This window comes from Oryx dammah, unplaced genomic scaffold (genome assembly GCF_014754425.2).
Source record: "Oryx dammah isolate SB20612 unplaced genomic scaffold, SCBI_Odam_1.1 HiC_scaffold_25, whole genome shotgun sequence".
Lineage (NCBI taxonomy): Eukaryota > Metazoa > Chordata > Mammalia > Artiodactyla > Bovidae > Oryx > Oryx dammah.
The window spans coordinates 26,754,887-26,773,025 of record NW_024070209.1 but is presented as its reverse complement, the minus strand read 5'-3'; positions in this window follow the sequence as shown (position 1 = coordinate 26,773,025).

Below are 18,139 nucleotides of genomic sequence, written 5' to 3'. Positions count from 1 at the left end.
TTGAGTAGTTCTTTCTAAAATCAGTGGCAATTCCATTGTCTCTCATTTGATGATCAAACAATACCTGGGTTGGGTGTTGAACCTCAGATGACATATGTGACTACTGGGTACCCTGTGTGTGTGTGTGTGTGTGTGTGAATGTGTGTGGGCAGGCTCTTGAAGGCTGGGGAGTAGAGGTGAGGGGGGCACTTTTCAGAACCTAGGAAACTGTAAGGATACTGGCATCCAGTTCTCTCACCTGACAAATAAAAGAAACTTCATTACAATCCATAATTACAGTCTGCATGTAGTAATTAATACAAGGTTTCTTTTTCAGACAATCTCATACATTCTAGCTATTCTTCCTTTTATTTAACCATTTCAGAGCCCAGGTTAGAAAGAACTATGTTTACATCAGTTTGGTTGGGTACATTCTCCGAGGGTGAAACCATTCCACAGTGTGGAGCCTGCTTTGCCACCTCTTGTCACCTCCCAAGGTACATCCTAAGCTAAGGCTGGGGTCAACATTCTTTATCCATGACCTCTTTATTAGCCTCCATTGCAGAGATGGATTGCCAAATACCTTCTTTGGAATGTGCACCCTTCCTGGGCTTTGGCTGTGCTGTTCTCTGTGCCAGAAACTCTCTACACCTTTCTCCCCCGACCCTACCTGTCTGACCTATAGTCCTTCAAGCTCCCTCAGGCATTGTCTTCTCCAGGAATTCCCTATCCTCACCTCCTCCCACATCCTGCAACACCTCCCTCCATCAATCCTCTTGTTTATCGGATCTTTCACATCCACATACAAGCATCCTCTATAACCTATTAGTCAATGTTCTGCAACCACTGTGCCAACCTTGCAGCCAGGGGTCATACCTCAGCTGTAGTTGTATAGTAGACTTGTCCGCATTTGCTGAGCAAATCTGCCACACTTCCTGAGCAGAAGGACAGGTAAGGGTGCAGAGGACTTTGTTGGAAATGACAGGGACATGGAGCACAGGCAGAGCCCAGGTATGTTCGGTACAAACACATGAGTTTAGTCTGAATCCATCTGTCCTAATTCCAGGCCCTGTCTGGCCAGGTCCTTTTCTTCCGAGCTCTCCAGGAAACTTTTTTTCAGTTTCCCTTGTATTGCCTTTTCTACCACTGCCTAGTGGGGCAAGCGCTCCCAGTGAGCAAGTAGGTCCTATGTCTGATTCAGGTCAGATGGTCTCTTACATGTTCTTCAGCTATAATCCCTCTCCTCTGGCACCATCTTCTAGGCTCTTCTTCACTGTCACGATCTATCCCCTTTGGTTCAGATTTTACTTTCTCTTTTCTGCCCCCCTGCCTACCAGCATCTGCCTCATATCTGAAGTCACAACACAGTTTTACTGATAGAGCAGACTGTTGCTTACTCCATAAGAGGCTACATATCGCTCTTCTTCAGGCAAACAATTTCAACAGGTGATATCCACGTACACCTGTTTCTGCCTTCATACCCATTCATTTACCTGTTGTCTGTTACTGCTTTCCTACTGAAACAGCAGTGCTGAGTGGTTGTGACTGAGATCATACAGCTCAGAAAGCCTAGCATTTACTCTTTGGCTCTTTATGGAAAGTGTGCTGATCTCTGTTTATAGAGGATGCTTATATGTGCATGAGAATGATCTGGCAAAGAGGAGGAATTGATGATATTGGATGGAGCTAGGGAGTAGAGGGATCACTGGGGCAAAATCCCTGAGAAGGGAACAAGCAACAGGTTCCAGAGCTCAAGGAAAGAACTGGATTTGGATGGGAGTCAAGACATGCCATCTGCTGAAACAGACAGGAAGATGGAGCACGTGTACAGGCATAGGCAGGTAGGACATGAGGGCGTTTCCATCAATTGCCTCTATTAGCTCCATCTTAAGTGTGAGGCAAGGTCACAAGCTAGAAGTTTAGGGGATAATGGAGGTGTAAGGACAACGGAGAAACTGTAGATAGAGGGGAAGTGAGCATACGAGAACATTAACTAGGATGCCTGTGCAGTGTTGTGGCCACAGTCTAAATGAAGGCAGGGAGCACGACAGTGTGGTATTCTCCAGCAGTGTCCACAGGCTCCAGTGCCAGCAGGGGTGGTCGAATTTCATCAGCGGTGGGGCTTTGCCAGGTGGGTCAAAGAGGTGAAGGGAGAAAGGAGTAGTGACCTTCGGTGCAATGGGAATGACTAAGGATCATAGCAGGTCATGGAAACCCAATGGGTGAGAAGAGCGGTAAGGAGTGAGAAAGGGGTAAGGTAGTGGGAAAGTGGTAGGGTCAGTCCATGGGCTGGAGGTCATGATGAGGTCAATGCTCTTTTGGAGAATATGAGAGCTGGAAGGATCAGAGGTCAAAGAATGGGGAGCATGATGTCCAGACTTCCGAGGTAGAGCAGATCCTGGTGATGGTAGGATATAGTGTAGCCATGGGAGTGGGAGAGTGAGATGCGTGAGAATCAGGAAGGGCAAGACACAGAGAGCCCATCCAAGAGCATGCGCTCTGACACTCAATCGTGTCTGACTTTGCAGCCTCAGGAACTGGAGCCCACCACACTTCTCTGTCCACGGGATTCTCCTAGCAAGAATCTTGGAGTGGGGTACCATTTCCTCTTCCAGAGGATCTTCCCAACCCAGGGACTGAACCTGCATCTCTTACATCTTCTGCAATGGCGGGCAGATTCTTTACCACTGAGCTACTTGGGAAGCCCCAGGGAGGGCACCTACAGTTAGCCAAACTGGGGACGGGAAGCGATGTGGAAAGGAAGTGAATGAATGAGGGACGCAATCTTCAGTTGGGTTGGGGGTGACTAAGATGACAGCAACAAGGGAAGAGAAACAGGAGACATGGTGTAATTGTCTAAGTGTCAGGGGCCTTTGAAGTAGAGCAGAGAGTGCTCTAGAAGTAGCAATGGGAACAAGACAGGCCCCATCTCACCTCCGACTCAGTGGTGTAGGGTGTGTGAGGGATAAAAGAACCTCCACCTCAGAGGACTGCCGAGTGAGGCCTCAGGGAGAATGAACTTCAGTGAACGTAAGAAGGTTTCCAGTGCGCCTCCTTGGCAGGGCTGGGGAGGGTGGGGAGGGCTGGGTAGGAGCCTGAGTCAGATTAGGGCGGACAGAGCTGTACTGGGTACGGTCTGGGAGGCGAACTGGAAGACTTGAACTTCTGGGAAGGACCAAGTTGCCAAGGATGTGTAGACATAACAGGATTCAGCTGTGAAAGCCTCTTTGAGGTGGGAGGGGTGGAAGGATGGGGGGGTCCCCAGATGGTCCCCAAATCTACTGTAGCTCAGGATGTTGTGTAGTCTGGGGGGTAGTGAGAGGCTCCCCAAGGATCTGCCATCTTAGGCAACATGGAAGGGGAAGGCGCCGGGGTTGGGAGGAGCCATGCCAGTGAGACTTGAACTTGAATCACTAGAGTTGCAGTGACCCTTCCATGGAGGTCAAGAGGCAGGCAGGGAGGTGGGCAAGGCCCTCACACGGGAGCTTGTGCTGATCATTCTTATCAACACGCTCCAGTAAAAATAAACGAACCAAGTCACAGCCGTCAGATTCCTCCCTTGAACCTGCTGACCTCTCCAGCCCCCACCCCATTCACCTGCTTCTCTTCAACAAGAAACAGCCCCAGAGAGCCGAGGATGTTGTTGTCTGGTCTGTGTCCTGCCCCCACCCTTCGCTAAGATCGCTCTTCTCAAAGACATGCATGTGGTAGCCACGGAGGCCTTCCGTCTGTTCTTGAACACGCCGAGTCCCCTGAACCCCATCCCCAAACCGTCCACCTTACTGCCTTTGCACAGCCTCTTCTCTCTTCCCAGAGTGCTTTCCCCTCACATTTCTGCTGTGGCTTCTTCTGTTACATCAGTTCAAATGCACCCTCTGAGCGAGGCTTTCCTGTGGAGCCCTCTAACTCGGCTCCTGAAGTCACTCCATCACATCGCCCTGTTTTATTGTCTTCATGGCATGTCATGCCCTCAGAAATGATCTTCTTCATTTATTTGGTTAATTTATTTATGTCCCACTTCCTTGATCTAGAATGGAAGCCAAATAGAAGCCAGGACCTCATGTCTTCTTCACTGCTTTATCTTTAGCATCGGAAACATTAACTTTTTCCTAGATGTCCAATAAGTACTTGTTAACAAAATTAGCCTTATAAAGAGAGCCTTAAAAGACAACTCGAACTCAAGAGTACACAATTTGTCTACAGAGATAATTAAAACCCCTTCAGCCCTGTGCCAGGATGGCCTAGGGTCATCATAAAAGTACAGATCCATAGGACCCATCATAGACCAAATCAAAATCTCCAGGGGTGGGTCTGGACTCTACATGCTGAATCAGCTCCCCAAGCACGCCATTGGCAGTCAGCAGGTATGGGTGTGAGGAATGGACATTTGAGAACCTCACTCATTTTTTCCCCCACAAAGAATCATTGAAAACTTCTGTGGTGCCCAGCTCTGCGAGGGACTCAAAGAACATCCTGGTTACAGGTAAGAGAAACCCAGTCAGACGAGCATCATTAAAATAATGGGGGACTTTCAGTTAAGGATGCAAGAGTATCTCAGAGAGCCAACAAGCAGGAGTAGTTGCCTCAGAGAGGTCTCGGGGAACCTCCCTGGCGGTCCAGTGGCTAGGCATCTGCCTGCCGATGCAGAGGACACAGGATGGATCCCTTTGTCCTGGAGCTAAGATCCCACGTGCTGCAGGACAACCAAACCCATGTACCACAGTCACTGAAGTACACACGCCCTGGAGCCTGTGCTTTGCAACAAGAGAAGCCACTGCACTGAGAAGCCAAGCACTGCAGCTAGAGCGCAGCCCCTGCTCACGCAAACTAGAGGAAGCTCCTGAGCTGCAAGGGAGACCCCGAGCAGCCAAATAGATGGATGCACGAATGAGTGAAGTTTCAAAATTATAAATGACAAAAGAAAGGCCTGGGGCCAGAAGTGGAAGAGGAACCAGGAGAGGTGGCCATTCTCACGCTTACTCACTCTTGCCCCTGCTTTGTTCACACTCCACTGCTGGTTGATGGTGCTGCATCTTTGTACGCATGGTGGGCCAAAGCCCCCTCAGTTCTAGGACTTCAATCTCCTCCCTTCAGGTGACCAGCAGACAGTACTCTCTTCCCTTTTGGCCAAGTCCAAAATACCTGGAGAGAGAGTTTGGCCTAATGGGTCAGAAGTTGACCCAGAGGACTGATCCCTTAAATGAATGGAGCCTTGTTCTCAGAAGGTTGTGGGTTTGACAGTCTACAACATATCAGAAATGAATAGCTACCACTGGGGTATGGAATCTTTGATTACATCTTCTATGGGGTGGAAGTGGCTTTTTTTTTTTTTTTTTTTTTAGTTGCTGCCACCTGTTAGTGAATGAGTTTATCAAGTTCTTTCCTGAGGAGAGGTCTTAGAGAAGTCTGGAAATAACCGTGAAGTCACTGAGTACCCAAGAGAGGGTAGGGAAGATGTCATGAGCGTTGAAAAGGTTGCACTGCTCTTCCAAGAGCTCTGTGAGGCATGTAGACAATCTGAGGTAAGGGCAGCTGTATGTCATGTGAGTCACTTGACCTTGAGGTTAGAAACACATGAGCTCCTTGAGTGACTGAATCCACATTGCCTGGTACTTTCAGTTGCTTAGGTAGTTCATAGAAGAATATAATGGGATTGAGGACCCAGGTGTGCTTTCTGGAAGCCTGCTCCTCATGGCCCTGGGAGATTACCTTGACCGTCTGTTTGGAAACTTATAGACACTATTTCCCTTCCCTTTCTTCTTATTTCCTAGAAGGTCAGCAGGCCAAGCCCAGGGGATCAAGGGAGCGGAGGGCACCTCATTCAGATCAAGGTATCGGGGTTCCACAGATCTACAATCAGAAGCTTTGAGGAGCAAGACTCTCTTTTCAGCTTCACAGGGCCCAGTAATTTACTCTGAAGGACTCATCTTCTTAGCATCCTCCTTAGAAATCCCCTTTTCCGCGACCTAAGTCTCAGCTTCATTCTCTCCATTCACTAGCTGAGCTAAGATTATTGGTCAGGGAATCAACAACTAAAGAGGGGGCCTCACACAGTGCTGGGGTCTTTGAAAGCTATAGAAACAATTTCTAGTGGGGTTGGGGCCTGCTGAGTCCACCGGGTGAGGGATGGGGAAGCCAGGTTGTCCCATGGCTTGGGAGCAAGGCTGCGGAGGTAGGGCTGCTGTCTCCCTAAGGGCCAGGCCACAGGATATGTTTCAAGTCCCAGTCATTGCCCCCTCACAAAGCAAGAACCAGGGAGTAGTCCTCCTAGTTCTCCATCCTTCCTCAGAGCAAGAGGAAACACTGATGGAGGAAGAAAGAATGAAGAGACTTTGTTTCTAGCTCTACTTCATTCCTTCCATCATTCAGCAGATATTCCCTGAGTGCTTACCACAGCACTGGGGTGAATGTAGGGGACGTGCCACGAGTGAAACAGGTCCCATCCCAGCTGTGACCAGAAGTACAGCTCTTCCTGGGCCTCCATTTCCTCCTCTGTAAAATGAGGTGGTTGGCCTAGATCAACGGTTCTCAAAGCTTAGCATGCATTCAAATCACCTGGAGGATCTGTTAAACCCCAGCTTGCTTGGCCTTTCTCCCAGAATTCCTGATCCAGTAGATCTGAGAATTTGCATTTCTAACAAGTCCCCAGTTGAGACTGATGCTGCTGGTCCGGGGACCACACTTTGAGAACCACCGCACTAGACCTCTCAGACCCCTTCTAGCTGTGACCTTCAGTGATATGACTGGCTTGGTGGTCGCTGGAGTGGCCTAATCAGAAAAGGACTGTGCAAAGTCAGGCTGGAAACGGAAAAGTCCCATAAGTTTCCTGAGCTTAGGGGTAAATGGATCAGAGAAACCTTAACAGAGCCACTAAAGCATCTGCCTCATTATTTTTTTAAAAAAATGATTAAAAAGTAATTTCCTAACATGAAAGTTCAATCAGATGCTGGAGAAATTATTTCAACTTTTCATTGGGGAAAAAAAGGCTCCACTAAAAAGCTACAAGGGTATTGATGTCTATTAAATATTTGCTTTTCTCTATAGCCCACACTAGGCTGAGTAATTTGTATTTGGCAGAAACCAGCTGCAATTACATTAGTCAATCCAAAAGCCCAACTTGCTCATACAAAATGCAAACAAATTAGTTAAAATGGCCTAATTAGTGGACTGTAAAAATACAAACTGAGGCTGGCAGCCTGGTGTGTGTGAGTCAAGAGCACTGTCTCCCCACATGGGGAGCCCAGAGCGAAGGAGACGTGGGACTCAGCTTTCAGCTGATGGAGGGTCTTCTTCTGGGACCTCTGATAGCCAGTGACCCAGATGAATCCCAGTGGTTCTGCCTCAGGAAATGCCATCCTCTCCTGACCTGGGGCATGGCCTCAACTTTGGCCAGGTGGGTACAATAGTAGGAACATGCGGTTTGGATCCAGATAAATTCAAGCTAGACTCTCAACCCCAACAATTCACCAGTTAACCCTTTGGTCAAGTCACTTCACTTCTCTAAGCCTCTTATTTCCTTTTTAAAATGGAAAGGATGCATCCTGTATTGAACAGTGGCTGTGAAGATTAGCAATTAGGTATATATGTATCTGGGCTTCCCAGATACTAGTGGTAAAGAATCCACTTGCCAATATAGGAAATACAAGAGACTCGGGTTTGATCCCTGGGTCAGGAAGATCCTCCAGAGAAGGAAATGACAACCTGTGCCAGCATTCTTGCCTGGAAAATTCCATGGACAGAGGAGTCTGGCTACAGTCCATGGGGTCTCGAGGAGTCAGACACAACTGAGTGGCTTAGCACACACACACACATACATAGCTGGTGCATAATGTATAGTGTGGCTCTGGGTTTCCTTGGCCTTGACATACCAGAATGGCTCTATAGATCAGGATTCTGGTTTCAGTTTAGGGCACCAGTGGGCAGTTTTGTAAAGACTGGATGAGACTGCGGTAATGACCCTCAGTGCACTGACCAAGGTCAAGGACGGTGTTGAATATTGCGGTGTGACTCAGCTCATCTGCGCTCTCTCCCCAGGGGCTCCAGGCTGCAGCCCTATAGATGCATGGGTCACAGAATCAGAGAGCTGGCAGGGACAGCAGACACCTCCCATCTAGGGTTCACTGTGCCTCAGGGTCCCTCGGGGAGCTTCTACAAAAGGCTGGAGCCAGGACCCACTCCCAGAGACCTAGCTCCAGCAGCCTTGGAGGGGCCCAGGTGTCAGTGTATTTTGATGTCTCTCCAGATGATTCTAAATGAAGTCAAGGTTAAGGGTCATTCCTCTAATCAGACCCTTTATTTTGTGGGGGAAAAAGAAAAACCTAGCAAATATGCAATGAATATTTAAAGATGATCAAAGCAGCTAAACAGCGACAACTCAGAAACTCAGAGAGATGTGAATTATCTAAGATCACACAGAATTAAATTTTCCTAAATTGTTGGATCACACTGTTGGCTCTGATAGGGATGTGTGCACAATGCCCACAGAGTCCTGGGGCTTTTTACCAGGCACTTAAAGAAGGTTAGACTTTGGTGACACTCAGCATCTTGTATTTCATAACACCTTCTCGCCTGAGCACATTTCCAACTCAATTATAGTCACAACATCAGCCAGCTTGAGACTTGGGAGTCTCGGGGAAGTGCTACACCATTTGTTTCAAGATCACACAGCCAATCAGTGTTGGACACAAGACTGAGAAACCCAGGGGATGGGTGTTAGAGAAATAGAGAGTCCACGTCAGTTCTGGATGCCAGACTTTGTGAATCACGAGGGTGGTCCCTATCCCCTACTGGATTCTACCGAAAGGCAGACAGCAAAGTTACACACTTACATAGAGAGGACCAGAGATTTAAGATGTTCTGAGTAAGTGGGAAAACGTTTAGTCTCACTAGTTACAGTGTGACTCTTAACTCAAAAATAGAATCTAACCCTTCAGGGACTGTGTCTCATTTATACTTTAAAAAAATTAGTTAATTATTTTTGGCTGGGTCTTCGTTGCTGCACATGGTCTTTCTCTAGTTGCAGTGAGTGGGGGTACTCTCTAGATCTTGTGTGAGGGCTTCTCATTGCAGCGGCTTCTCCTGTTGCAGAGTGTGGGCTCCAGGGAGCCCAGGCATCAGTAGCTGCCCCCAGAGCACGTGGAATCTTTCCTAACCAGGGGTTGAACTCATGTCCCCTGCCCCGGCAGTGGATCCTTACCTACTGGACCACCAGGGAAGTCCCTCTCAAAACCCCCTTACTTTTGTATCCCGCATTTAATGGGGGCTCTTCTGAATTTTCCTGCCTCTGTTCTCATGGGCCTCTGTTCCCTCTGGAGTTAGTCACCTGGACTCAAAGCACAGGCAGAATGTAAGGGCTTCTCAACTTGAAGGAAAGGGCAAGGAGGGCTAGTCCTTCTCCTACCCCATTCTCCAACTCCAAGCTGCCCCTCTGTCCACCCCAATTCCCAGAACCAAAATTCTAGAGACACGAAAATATAGTGTCATTTCTGACATGTGTGGCCTTCAGTGATTTCATCACTACTTATGTTCAGACCTTTCTAAGTGCTCTGAGATGCAATTCACTCTTTGACATAATTATCTCAAATTGTGGCATGGCATCAGGCTGAGGTTGGATCCCTCAGCTTTGCCTATCTTAAGTCAGATTAGTACTTAGCTTCTACTTCTTCATTTCTAATCTCATTTAAGGTTAAGCATTTCCCTCAAAGAACTGTGTTAGATGCTTCCCACAGCTATGGGTTTTATTGTACTGAAAGGTTGTATTTTATCTTTCAGTATTTTTTTAATGTATTTATTTTTAACTGAAGGGTATCTATGGCAATACCACCCTGAATTGATGTTATTGAACTGTGGTGTTGGAGAAGACTCTTGAGAGTCCCTTGGACTGCAAGGAGATCCAACCAGTCCATTCTGAAGATCAGTCCTGAATATTCATTGGAAGGACTGATGCTGAACCTGAAGCTCCAATACTTTGGCTACTTGATTCGAAGAACTGACTCATTGGAAAAGACCCTGATTCTGGGAAATATTGAAGGCAGGAGGAGAAGGGGATAACAGAGGATGAGATGGTTGGATGGCATCACTGACTTGATGGACATGAGTTTGAGTAAGCTCTGGGAGCAGGTGATGGACAGTGAAGCCTGGCATGCTGTGATCTGTGGGGTTGCAGAGTCAGACACGACTGAGCAACTGAACTGAACTGAATTGAATTGAATTGAAGGGTAATTGCTTTACAGTGTTGCATTGGTTTCTATCAAACATCAACATGAATCAGCCATAGGTTTGCCCATGTCCCCTCTCACTGTTATGGGTTTTATTGTATTGAAGTGTTGTATTTTATCTTTCAGCATTTTCAAACTTTCCTCAGTGAATGTCTGTTGGTAGAAAAATCAATTTGTCTGAAAATGTTTCGAAATGTATATTTCTTCTAAGTATAGACATTTAGGTTACCAAGTATTTTCTTTCAACACATTGATAATATCTTTTTCCAGTATCTTCTGGCTTCCATTGTTGGTGTTGGGAGGCCAGCTGCTACTCTAATTATCAGTCCTTTGAAAATAATGGTTTTCCTCTCTGGCTGTTTTTAAGATTTTTTTTCTTTGCCTTTTGTGTTCTGTGATTGCAGTGTGATTTGCATGGTTATGCACATTGCCACATACATGGGTATATGTATTGAACTATACTGATAAATATCAGTTGTAGGTTTGGATTGACAGGAACTTCACACATGGACCTGGATAATTCAGATGAAGTTTGCTTATCTAAAAAATACAGGTGAAAGTCAACACCATGAGAATACACAGCAGAGAGAGACAGTGGTATAAGCTTCAGGACCGCCGTTTTCATAAAGGAATAAATACATTGTTGTAGACTGCAATATCTAAGTGAATGAGCATCCAATCAGACTTTTTGAAAAAATATCTTCTTCTTCCAAGGTTAATCTCATGTACAATCTTGGTGTTATCTGACGTGTAGTATGCCCACACAATCCAGCGCTGTATAATACAGTATACTGGAATAGGAAATACAGTCACCTCAGTCACTTACACCTTGGTCCTGGGAAAGCTGTGATAGGAAACTAGAACAAATATCTAACCCAAATATCTACATAAGTCCTGCTTACTCTGCCATATAATTAAATCTTTTATTTATCCTTCTTGACTTTTTTGCTTAGAATCTGTGGGAAATTCCTATCCTTTCAAATATTGCCTCTGCCCTATCCTTCCTCTCCTCTCTGCTGTAGCTTTCTTGATGTATGTTAAACATATTCACCAGATCCTGAATGTCTCTTAACATTTCTTTGATGTTATCCTTCTCACTGTCTTTCTGAGCTGCATTCTGGATCATTCTTTTCAGGATATCTAATCCTCTGTTGAAGCTATCAACTGAGTTTTTTATTTCAACAATTTAATACTTTTTATAGCTTAAAGATCTATTTGAATTTTTTTTTTCTAATCTGTTCGGGCATTTCTTCAGCCTCTAACTACTAATGATACTTTTAATCCTTTCCTTTCCTTTTAAAGTTATTAAACATACTATTTCATAATTATACCTGGTCATTTCGATATCTGATGTCTCTGTGGGTTCAGTTCTGCTATTCGCTGGCTCTTGCTCATGGTACTTTGTTTCCTTAAATGCTTTATAATCGTTGACTATAAGTTTATATCTTTGAAACTTCATCTATATGGGAAATATCTGAGGTTTGGATTAAAGTTCCTTCAGAGAGGTAGCATCTTATTCCCCAGGTCTCTGGAACTATTGCTAATTTACATTCATTTCCTTGACTTCTTAACTGGGGCCTTCTTGAACCACTGGGGAGTAAGCATTCGATGTGTAAACTCATGGAAGAGCTGGCATATGTTTATAAATTCTCAGAAAAATTCTCCCTTCTGTTTAGAGTCAGAGCTGGATACATATAATTTTTCTTGTGCACTCTTTGGTAGGAACAGAGCCTAGGTTATTTCTAAGTCACCTTTATGATGAGGGGCAGTGATATGGAATTTCAGTTTTATGCATAGGGGATTCTACTACATTCCCCCAGTTTAGATAAGCACTAGGTTTTTTCTTCTTTCCCCTCTTGCCCTATAAGGTTGTGATAACTAAATCAAAGTTTACATGATTCAGCACATGCCCTCAAGGCCAAAGCCAACTTCGGCGGTCCATTTATTTCTCTGCAATTTCACTTTACCTATTTTTTATCTAGGACTATTCCCTAGTTTCTTTCCAATTCATCAATACGTTGAAAAGTGTTCTTTAATTTTGTCCAGAGTTTATAGTTGTTTTTTGGGGAAGATTGATTGTCATTTAGTTCACTGTCTTGTAAGAAATGGGCATGGCTACCTACTATCCTTCCAAAATCCTGAGCAAACAATTGATCTCGTCAAACCTCAGTCTCCTCACCTAAAAAATCATCTATTTCCTAGAGTTATTTGAGGGTCAATTGAAATATTGTATGAAAAAGATTTTTTAAACTTAAAACAGTTTATCAATATTAGAGCATTTTGTGACTCTGTATCTGATTTTAAAAAATGATTTCTTTTTCATGAAAATGAGAGAAGAAAGCTTTGCACAGGCTATTTATAATCCAGGTCAATATTCACCTAGTTATTCAATAAGCATTTTCCAAATAGCTTCTATATGGCACTTTCCTAGCCTAGAGGTTACCTGATTCAATTATTTACCTGAGGTGTTGAACTCAGGACAAAAATGTAGTTTGTATAGAAATTTTTAAAAAATCCTCTGCTGTTTGCTTATATGAGCCTTTTCTTTCTTCTAAACAACAGACACAATACCAATATTTCTTTTCTAGGCTGTGCTTAGTCACTCAGTCGTGTCCAACTCTTTGTGACCCCATGGACTGTAGCCCACCAGGCTCTTCTATCCATGGGAATTCTCTAGGCAAGAATACTGGAGCGGGTTGCCATGCCCTCCTCCAGGGGATCTTCCCAACCCAGGGATTGAACCCAGGTCTCCCACATTGCAGGCAGATTCTTTACCCTATGAGCCACCAGGGAAGCCCAAGAATACTAGACTGTATTCAGATAGTATTCTGGTATACTAGAATACTATCCTTTCTCCAGGGGAACTTCCCAACACAGGACATCCTTATTTCCTCTTCAGGTCTAAAAGATATTTGTTTCTCTAAGGGTACTTTTAAAGTTCTGATTCCTTCTGGGCATTTCTCTCAAGGACTGTTTTCAACTCAAGTTAAATAACCTGAGTTATGCCTGCAGCCTGGGCCAGCCCTGTGAAGGCCTAGGCTGTTGGTCTAGACAGAGAAAACCTGGGTTCTAATTCCCTTCTCCCTTACTTGGCTGTTTAGCTTGGGAAAATCACAGCCCTCGGTTCCAAAGACCACATCCCCTCTGTATAAAAAAAAAGGAATGCTTATCACATTGTGAGGGTCACATGAGCGTAATGCATATGAAGACACCCTGGATATTTTCAAGATTTCCACAATTCAAGGGAAAGGAATTATTATTTCCTAGCATTAGAAATGATTTCTTCTCATACTACCAACCCCTACTAATAATATCCCAGGCCAGAAAAAAAATTTGCAGGGCACGTTCTTGTGGAAGCCAGAATTTGGGAACGCTCACAACTGCGTGTCATGGCGGGACACATCCCTGCTGGTTCCAGGGAAAAATCACATTCCCTCTGCCTTTGGCTGGAGCAGCACCCATGTCCCTGCTTCTCCCCAGCTGCCTGCCTCCCTGGGGCAGCCCTCCCAGGCCCAGCTGTGGGGACTTGCCTCCTCCAGGTCAGGCGCAGAGTGCCGGAACAGGCTGATATGCCAAGAGCTGTGGTATCAGGGGTCAGTGTCAGGATGTGCTGACCGCAGAGGACACGGTGGCAGGCTGAGCTGGGGCAGTAATTAGACAGTGAGAGCTTCCTCCAGCAAGCTGCAATCAATAGGTCCGCTTACCGAGGGGAAAAAAAGATTAAAGTAAAGCAGATGGCGGAAGATAATAACATCGCCCACTTAACTCGTGTTTTCACTCGTTGAAGCCCTTTCATCACCATTTTCTCGTTTGGTCCACAGCTTCTCTCTCCTCAGATCCTCTGGTGGATGTAGCTTGCCAGTTTTACAGGCAAGGAAGCTGAGGCACAGGCATAGCAGCTGATTAACCTTGCTCTAAGAGCGGAGACATACATCTCCATTCTTTTGTGCTAGCCATCCCATCATCAGTACCTTGGAGAGAATGCAAACATGTTCACTAATGCCACACATTTTTATTGAGTACCTACTATGTACCAGTCACTGTGCTAGGGATGATGGATTCAGCAGCAAATGAGACAAAGTCCTATTCTCATTGAGGTTCCCATTTAATAGGAGACAATAACACAGAGACAAATGAACATGGTAATTTCAGTTGGTAGTATGTGCCATGAAGACAATAAAGTCTAATGACAATTCAGTAGAGAGGAACCAGCAAGGCTAATTGATCCTGGAAAGAGCTCTCTGAGCAGGTGATCTCTGAGCTGAAATCTGAATATCAAGAAGTTGCATGAATGTCAAGAAAAGGTAGAATAATGAAGAAAGAGCAAATGCAAATTAATAGTAAATTAATAATGTTTTGGACCCTGCAGTCTCTCAGGATTGGAAAAGGAGGCTGAGGAAAAGGGAGTCCTCTTGTGAAGCACAGGGAGGCTGGCCTGGAAAGTTTGAACTTCCCTCTGGAGCTCCCTTCTCAGGCTACCAACTTTTCTTTACTCCTGGCCTCAAGTTGCCCATCTGTGAAATGGATGCAGTGGTGGCAGTCATTACTGTAGACTTCAGGGTGAAGAGTTGTGAAGTGTTAGACCCATAACCACACCAGTAAGAGGTTGCAAAATTTTTAGACACTTAGTGAATATTAACTATTTCCTATTTTCTTTATTTATTTGGTTGCGCTGGGTCTTCATTGCTGCACCAGCTTTCCTCTAGTTGTGGTGAGCGGGGGCTACTCTCTAGTTGCAGTGTACAGACTTCTCATTGCAGTGGCTTCTCTTGTTGCAGAGCAGGGGCTCTAGGCTCTAGGGCTCTAGCTGCAGTTCCCAGGTTCTAGAGAACAGGTTCAATAGTTGCGGTGCACAAGCTTAGTTGCTCTGCAGCATGAGGGATCCTCCTGGATCAGGGATCGAACACATGTCTTCTCCATTGACAGGTGGATCCTTCACCAGTGAACCACCAAGGAAGCCCCTGCTATTTTAAATAATGTTACCAAAAGATAGCTAAAAAGTAAACCTCTCTATTCTACTCACTTGAATTAAATTCAACTGGTCTACACAAACTTAACAATGTCAGCTTCCTAAGGCTTCCTGTCAATGACATCGCTGTCTCTTGACTTTACAAAGGACTCTCTACTGTACAGAACCTTTGGCAGCTCTTACTAGACATCTACTAGATTATAAGCCCCTTGAAGGCAAGGGCTACTTACTTACTGTAAGGGTGCAGTAAATGTTTGTGGAATTAATATGTGAAAAACACAGCTTTATCCCCATCACAATATCTCCTCATGTGGACAGGGTCATTATCAGCATGGTAATGTACCAGCTGGGGCTTCCGTGGTGCCTCAATGGTAAAGAATCCACCTGCGTGCAGGAGACAGGTAGACAAGGGTTCAATGCCTGGGTTGGAAAGATCCGCTGGAGGAAGAAACGGCAACCTGCTTCAGAATTCTTGCCTGGAAAATTCCATGGACAGAGGAGCCTGGTGGTCTACAGTCCATAGGGTCACAGGGAATCAGACACGACTGAGTGACTGAGCATGCATGTACCCATGTATGTACTAGGTGAGGAAACTGAGGCTCAGAGAGTTTGAAAGACTAGCAGTCTCTAGCCAAACTCACCGACTTTATTGGAAACTTTCTTGGTACTTATATCTACAGTAGCAGCAGAAGCATCGGTCAAGTTTTCAGGGAGAGATTTCTTTTTGCCTAAAGAGTCCAAGTCAGGGATCTCAAATCCTCAGATCTAAGAGGACTTGCCTAAAGAGACCTTACCAATTGAGGGCTCAAGTTCTGCAAAGGAAGAGACTGATAAGATTATCTGGGCTTGGTTCGCAGCTGGATAACAAGGCCAGAGAGTTACCTGGGCTTGTCAAGGTCACCTAGGTAGGTGAATACTTATTTTTAGTGCAGCTGTGATCCAGATGACCACAATGGTATGATCACTCACCTAGAGCCAGACATCCTGGAATTCGAAGTCAAGTGGGCCTTAGGAAGCATCACTTTGAACAAAGCTAGTGGAGGTGATGGAATTCCAGTTGAGCTATTTCAAATCCTAAAAGATGATGCTGTGAAAGTGCTGCACTTAATATGTCAGCAAATCCGAAAAACTCAGCAGTGGCCACAGGACTGGAAAATGTCAGTTTTCATTCCAATCTCAAAGAAAGGCAATGCCAAAGAATGCTTGAACTACTGCACAATTATACTCATCTCACACGCTAGCAAAGTAATGCTCAAAATTCTCCAAGCCAGGCTTCAACAGTATGTGAATGTGAACTTCCAGATGTTCAAGCTGGATTTAGAAAAGGCAGAGGAACCAGAGATCAAATTGCCAACATCCGATGGGTCACTGAAAAAGCAAGAGAGTTCCAGAAAAACATCTATTTCTGCTTGATTGACTATGCCAAAGCCTTTGATTGTGTGGCTCGCAACAAACTGTGGAAAATTCTGAAAGAGATGGGAATACCAGACCACCTGACCTGCCTCTTGAGAAATCTGTATGCAGGTCAGGAAGCAACAGTTAGAATTGGACATAGAACAACAGACTGGTTCCAAATCAGGAAAGGAATATGTCAAGGCTGTATATTGTCACCCTGCTTATTTAACTTCTTTGCAGAGTATATCATGTGAAATGCCGGGCTGGATGAAGCACAAGCTGGAATCAAGATTGCTGGGAGCATAACCTCAGATACGCAGATACACAGATGATACCAATAACCTGAATAATCTCAGAGACACAGATGATACCATTCTTATAGCAGAAAGTGAAGAAGAACTAAAGAGCCTCCTCATGAAAGTGAAAGAGGAGAGTGAAAAGTTGGCTTAAAACTCAACATTCAGAAGACTAAGATCATGGCATCTGGTCCCATCACTTCAAGTAGATAGGGAAACAAAGGAAACAGTGACAGACTTTTTTTTTTTGGCTCCAAAATCACTGCAGATGGTGACTTCAGCTATGAAATTAAAAGACGCTTGCTCCTTGGAAGAAAAGCTATGACCAACCTAGACAGTGTATTAAAAAGCAGAGACATTACTTTGTCAACAAAGGTCTGCCTTGTCAAAACTATGGTTTTCCCAGTAGTCATGTATGGATGTGAGAGTTGGACTATAAAGAAAGCTGAGTGCCAAAGAATTGATGCTTTTGAACTGCCTTTCCAGTGCCTTGCTTTAGTGTTTAAGCTTTGGTGTTGGAGAAGACTCTTGAGAGTCCTTTGGACTGCAAGGAGATCCAACCCAGTCAATCCTAAAGGAAATCAGTCCTGAATATTCACTGGACGGACTGATGCTGAAGCTGAAACTCCAATACTTTGGCCACCTGATGCAAAGAACTGACTCATTGGAAAAGACCCTGATGCTGGGAAAGACTGAAGGTGCGAGGAGAAGGGGATGACAGAGGATGAGATGGTTGGATGGCATCACCCACTCTTATGGACATGAGTTTGAATAAGCTCCGGGAGTTGGTGATGGACAGGGAAGCCTGGCATGCTGCAGTCCATAGGGTTGCAGAGTCGGACATGACTGAGCAACTGAACTGACTGACTGATCACTTCCCTTTACAAAGATGCCCTGTGGCAGGGCCTTGGGGTTTCATGTCATTTGCATTTGGATTGCCTGATACGTCAATCAGTTCTAGCCACTTGCCAAGAAAGTTGCAAACCTAAGACTTTGACGTCTCCTGCATTGGCAGGTGGATTCTTTACTGCCACCTGGGAAGCCTGGGCTACTGAATGGATGCAACCAAAGAGTGCTTGATTCTCAGAGCTCCTTGAAATTCCTTCTCCCCTGCACTAGCTGTCAATCTTGGTTGAACACTGGAATCATCTGGAGAACTTTAAAAAGCCTGGCTGCCTGGGTCCTCCCTCTAGAGATACTGACTCAAACATTCTGGGATGTAGCCTAGACATTGAGATGTTTTAAATCTCAGCAGACTGATTCTACGATGCAACTAAGATTGA